Source organism: Pan troglodytes, chromosome 8, assembly GCF_028858775.2.
Source record: "Pan troglodytes isolate AG18354 chromosome 8, NHGRI_mPanTro3-v2.0_pri, whole genome shotgun sequence".
Lineage (NCBI taxonomy): Eukaryota > Metazoa > Chordata > Mammalia > Primates > Hominidae > Pan > Pan troglodytes.
The window spans coordinates 103,179,822-103,185,615 of NC_072406.2; the positions used below are offsets into that span (position 1 = coordinate 103,179,822).

Here is a 5,794-nt window from a genome sequence, read left to right on the forward strand (position 1 = left end):
TAGCTGGGACTACAGGTGCACCCCACCTTGCTTGGCTAATTTTTAAATTTCTTGTAGAGACAAGGTCTCATTATATTACCCAGACTGGTCTCAAACTCCTGGGCTCAAGTGATCCTCTCACCTTGGCCTCCCAAAGTGCTGGGATTACAGAGGTGGGCCACTGCACCCAGCCTAAAAAGTCATTTTTAATATGCAGACAAAACAAAACATGTCTGTTTTCGGGAAAGAAAAAAAAATTAAGACATTGAGAATTTAAGAGTCAAACTTCTCAAAACTTTTTTCATATCCATAGCATTTTTTTCAGGTATTTCTTTTTGACTAACACTTTAAAGAGAAAATGACTAGTAGAACTAAAGCTCTCCACTAAATTTTGTTAAATGCCCTCAGTTTATATTGGATTTTATACTAAATTCTGATTTTCAGAATTTCATGCTATTTGACTAGTAGCTTAAGATTTTGACCAGGTCTACTGAAAAGAGCTTTCAAAAGCTCACTCTTTCCTTTGCCTACTGGTAAAAGAATTGAGCTGCTCTGAAATGAGCCTGGGAAGAAATAGATTGTCAGTTTGTTTTCTGAGTATGTCTATGGTTAACTGACTTCCTGTGCAGGAGACACAGCCATAGTCTAACCACAGAGACATGCAGTTTCCAGCTCTAACAATGAGAGCTAGGACCCATGAGGTCTGGGAAAACCTGGGCCTGAATGTTCCCACTTCATTTGGAGCTCCTGCCTCAACAACAGCAGCCAAGTTCCCAGGGGGTGCCAGGGAAATGACTGAATGAAGAGTTAAAAGACCCAAGTCTCATCTCCTGCCACCTTAGGTATCTTCTCTACAAGTGAGGAGTATAGTAATACCTAACATGTCCTTCATTCAGATGTTGAATGTTAACAATGTGTCCAGTATTGTTCTAGGGACAGAACAGTAAACAAAACTAAGCCTTTTCTCTTACAGAACTCCTCACGGAAGAGAAAAATTCTACAGTAAGAGAAGCTAAACAATACACATATAAACAAGCAAATACTGCATGGCGGTAAGCGCCATAAAGGAAAACAAAACAAGGTAAGGAGTGGCTCTGTGTTACACAGGGTGATGAGGTAACAGCTCAACACAGGCCTGAAGGAAGAGGGATCCATGTACATATCTGCAGAAAATGCCTTCCAGCCAGAGGGAACTGCTTATGAAAAGTCCCTGAGGCAAAAGCATGCTTAGCATATTTGAGGAATAGTGGAGAGTCAATGTGGCTGCAGTGAAGAGAGAGAAGAAAAGTAGTGAGGGCCAGATCCTGTTGGAATTTTTATTTATTGGTTTATTTTTAGAAACAGGGTCTCGTTCTCTTCCCCAGACCGGAGTGCAATGGCACAACCTTTCCTCACTGCAGCCTTGATCTCCTGGGCTCAAGCGATTCCCCCACCTCAGCCTCCCGAGTAGCTGGGATTTCAGATGTGCACCACCATGCCCAGGTAACTTTTGTATTTTTTGTAGAAACAGTCTTACTATGTTACCCAGGCTGGCTTCAAGCTCCTGGGTTCAAGGGATAGTCTCTTCTTGTCTCCCAAAGTGCAGGGATTATGGGCATGATCCAGCCTGACCCTCATGTAGGACTTTTTTTTTTTTTTTTGAGACGGAGTTTCACTGTTGTCGCCCAGGCTAGAGTACAATGACTTGGTCTTGGCTCACTGCAACCTCCGCCTCCTGGGTTCAAGCAATTCTCCTGCCTCGGCCTCCCAAGTAGCTGGGAATTCAGGCATTAGCCACCACGCCTGGCTAATTTTTGTATTTTTAGTTGACAGGGGGTTTCACCATGTTGGTCAGGCTGGTCTCGAACTCCTGACCTCAAGTGATCTGCCTGCCTCGGCCTCCCAAAGTGCTGGGATTATAAGCTTAAGCCACCATGCCCGGCCATGTAGGACTTCTTTGATCATTGATAATACTTTGGATTATTCTGAATGAGATGAGAGATCCTGGAGAGCTTGAATAGAGGAGTGACAATTTTTTATTTAAGTGACACATTTATTTAGGTTTAAAAAGGATCTTTTGGCTGCTATGTTGAGAACAGATGGCAAAGCAGCTAGGGTGGAATCACAGAGACCACTAGAAGGCTAAAACAATAACACAGGTCAGGATTATTGCGGCTTGGTAAAGCGGAAGTGTAAAAGGTGAACACAGAATGGGTATGTTTTGGAGGTAACACCAACCAAGATTTTCTGATGGAAAAGTGGTGGGATATGAGAAAATGAGAAGAGTCAAGAATGAACCAACATTTTTCACTGAGCAATTGGGGAGATGAAGCTGCCATGCACTGAAGTGGGGAAGGTTTTGGGAGAGACATGTTTTGGAAGAGAAGGAATCAGGGTTTGTTTTTGGACATGTTGAGCCTGCGATGTCTATTAGATCTCCAGGAAAGCATGTTGAGGAAGTAGTATAATTATAGAAGTTTGAAATTTAGGGGAACAGTCCATGCTTGAGAGACGCTTGAGAATTATCAATATGGAGATGTTATATAGAGATAAAATTTGCTGCTTTATTGGGCTGGTTACCACTTTGGGCAACTGGTCCCCGGTCTTGCTGGGTAAACTCTGAGGAGCTAGGTAGAAAGTATGTCGGAACTGTCTGAGTGAGACATGGTACAAAGGACTAGCCATGAGCTTTTATTCCCCTTGGTCAAGGATTGTTCACTGGGGTATTAATTCTCTCAAACCTCCAGATTTCTTTTCTTTTCTTTTTCCTTTTCTTTTCATTATACTTTAAGTTCTGGGATACATGTGCAGAACATGCAGGTTTGTTACATAGGTATACACATGCCATGGTGGTTTGCTGCACCCGTCAACCTGTCATCTACATTAGGTATTTGTCCTAATGCTATCCCTCCCCTAGCCCCCAACCCCCTGACTGGCCCCAGTGTGTGATGTTCTCCTCCCTGTGTCCATGTGTTCTCATTGTTCAACTCCCACTTATGAGTGAGAACATGTGGTGTTTGGTTTTCTGTTCCTGTGTTAGTATGCTCAGAATGATGGTTTCCAGCTTCATCCATGTCCCTCAAAGGACATGAATTCATCCTTTTTTACAGATGCATAGTATTCCATGGTGTATATGTGCCACATTTTCTTTATCCAGTCTATCACTGATGGGCATTTGAGTTGGTTCCACGTCTTTGCTATTGTGAATAATGCTGCAATAAACATACATGTGCACGTGTCTTTATAGTAGAATGATTTATAATCCTTTGGGTATATACCCAGTAATAGGATTGCTGGGTCAAATGGTATTTCTGGTTCTAGATCCTTGAGGAATAGCCACACTGTTTTCCACAATAGTTGAACTAATTTACACTCCTACCAACAGTGTAAAAGCGTTCCTAATTCTCCACATCATCTCCAGCATCTGTTGTTTCCTGACTTTTTAATGATAGCCATTCTAACTGGTGTGAGATGGTATCTTATTGTGGTTTTGATTTGCATTTCTCTAATGACCAGTGATAAGCTTTTATTCATATGTTTGTTGGCTGCATAAATGTCTTCTTTTGAGAAGTGCCTGTTCATATCCTTCGCCCACTTTTTGATGAGGTTGTTTGTTTTCTTCTTGTAGATTTGTTTAAGTTCCTTGTAGATTCTGGATATTAGCCTTTTGTCAGATGGGGATACATTGCAAAAATTTTCTTCCATTCTGTAGGTTGCCTATTCAGTCTAATGATAGTTTCTTCTGCTGTGCAGAAGCTCTTTAGTTTAATTAGATCCCATTTATCAATTTTGGCTTTTGTTGCCATTGCTCTTGGCATTTTAGTCATGAAGTCTTTTTCCATGCCTATGTCCTGAATGGTATTGCCTAGGTTTTCTTCTAGGGTTTTTTATGGTTTTAGGTGTTATGTTTAAGCCTTTAATCCATCTCAAGTTAATTTTTGTATAAGGTGTAAGAAAGGAGTCCAGTTTCAGTTTTCTGCCTATGGCTAGCCAGTTTTCCCAACACCATTTATTAAATAGGGAATGCTTTCCCCATTGCTAGTTTTTGTCAGGTTTGTCAAAGATCAGATGGTAGTAGATGTGTGGCATTATTTCTGAGGCCTGTGTTCTATTCCATTGGTCTATATATCTGTTTTAGTACCAGTACCATGCTGTTTTGGTTACTGTAGCCTTGTAGTAGAGTTTAAAGTCAGGTAGCATGATGTCTCCAGCTTTGTTCTTTTTGCTTAGGATTGTCTTGGCTATACAGGCTCTTTTTTGGTTCCATATGAAATTTAAAGTAGCTTATTCCAATTCTGTGAAGAAAGTCAATGATAGCTTAATGGGGATAGCATTGAATCTATAAATTACTTTGGGAAGTATGGCCATTTTTACAATGTTGATTCTTCCTATCCATGAACATGGAATATTTTTCCGTTTATTTGTGTCCTCTCTTATTTCCTTGAGCAGTGGTTTGTAGTTCTCCTTGAAGACATTCTTCACATCCCCTATAAGTTGTACTCTTAGGTATTTTATTCTCTTGTAGCAATTGTGAATGGGAGTTTACTCATAATTTGACTCTCTGTTTGTCTATTATTGGTGTATAGGAATGCATGTGATTTTTGCACATTGATTTTATATCCGAAGACTTTGCTGAAGTTGCTTATCAGTTTAAGAAGATTTTGGGCTGAGATGACAGGGTTTTCTAAATATACAATCATGTCATCTGCAAACAGAGACAATTTGACTTCCTCTCTTCCTATTGGAATACACTTTATTTCTTTCTCTTGCCTAATTGCCCTGGCCAGAACTTCCAACACTGTGTTGAATAGGAGTGGTGAGAGAGGGTATCCTTGTCTTGTGCTGGTTTTCAAAGGGAATGCTTCCAGCTTTTGCCCATTAAGTATGATATTGCCTGTGGGTTTGTCATAAATAGCTCTTACTATTTTGAGGTACGTTCCATCAAAACTTAGTTTATTGAGAGTTGTTAGCATGAAGGGGGGATTAATTTTATTGAAGGCCTTTTCTGCATCTATTGAAATAATCATGTGGTTTTTGTCATTGGTTCTGTTTATGTGATGGATTATGTTTATTGATTTGCATATGTTTAACCAGCCTTGCATCCTAGGAATGAAGCCAACTTGATTATGGTGGATAAGCTTTTTGATTTGCTGCTGGATTCAGTTTGCCAGTATTTTATGGAGGATTTTTGCATCAATGTTCATCAGGGATATTGGCCTGAAATGTTCTTTTTTGTGTGTGTCTCTGCCAGGTTTTGGTATCATGATGCTGGCCTCATAAAATGAATTAGGGAGGAGTCCTTCTTTTTCTATCATTTGGAATAGTTTCAGAAGGAATGATACCGGCTCCTCTTTGTACTGCTGGTAGAAGTCGGGTGTGAATCCCTCTGGTCCTGGGCTTTTTTTGGTTGGTAGGCTATTAATTACTGCCTCAATTTCAGAACTTTTTATTGGTCTATTCAGGGATCCCACTTCTTTCTGGTTTAGTCTTAGGAGGGTGTATGTATCTAGAAATTTATCCATTTCTTCTAGATTTTCTAGCTTATTTGCATAGAGGCGTTTATAGTATTCTCTGATGGTAATTTGTATTTCTGTTGGATCAGTAGTAATACCCTCTTTATCATTTTTAATTGTGTCTATTTGATTCTTCTCTTTTTTCTTATTAGTCTGGCTAGTGGTCTATTTTGTTAATCTTTTCAAAAAACCAGCTCCTGGATTCATTGAATTTTTGAAGTGTTTTTTGTGTCTCTGTTTCCTTCAGTTCTGCTCTGATTTTAGTTATTTCTTGTCTCCTGCCAGCTTTTGAATTTATTTGCTCTTGCTTATCTAGTTCTTTT

The 5,794-nt window shown here is 39.9% G+C and overlaps 1 long non-coding RNA gene across 1 annotated transcript; it reads left to right on the plus strand.

The window, feature by feature from the left end:
- The first annotated feature begins 555 nt into the window (after window positions 1-555).
- Window positions 556-1,525, plus strand: LOC134807193 (uncharacterized). The gene is made up of 3 exons (XR_010146982.1): window positions 556-821; window positions 953-1,060; window positions 1,344-1,525. It is a non-coding gene; the product is annotated as an uncharacterized LOC134807193 (long non-coding RNA).
- Window positions 1,526-5,794: the final 4,269 nt, after the last annotated feature.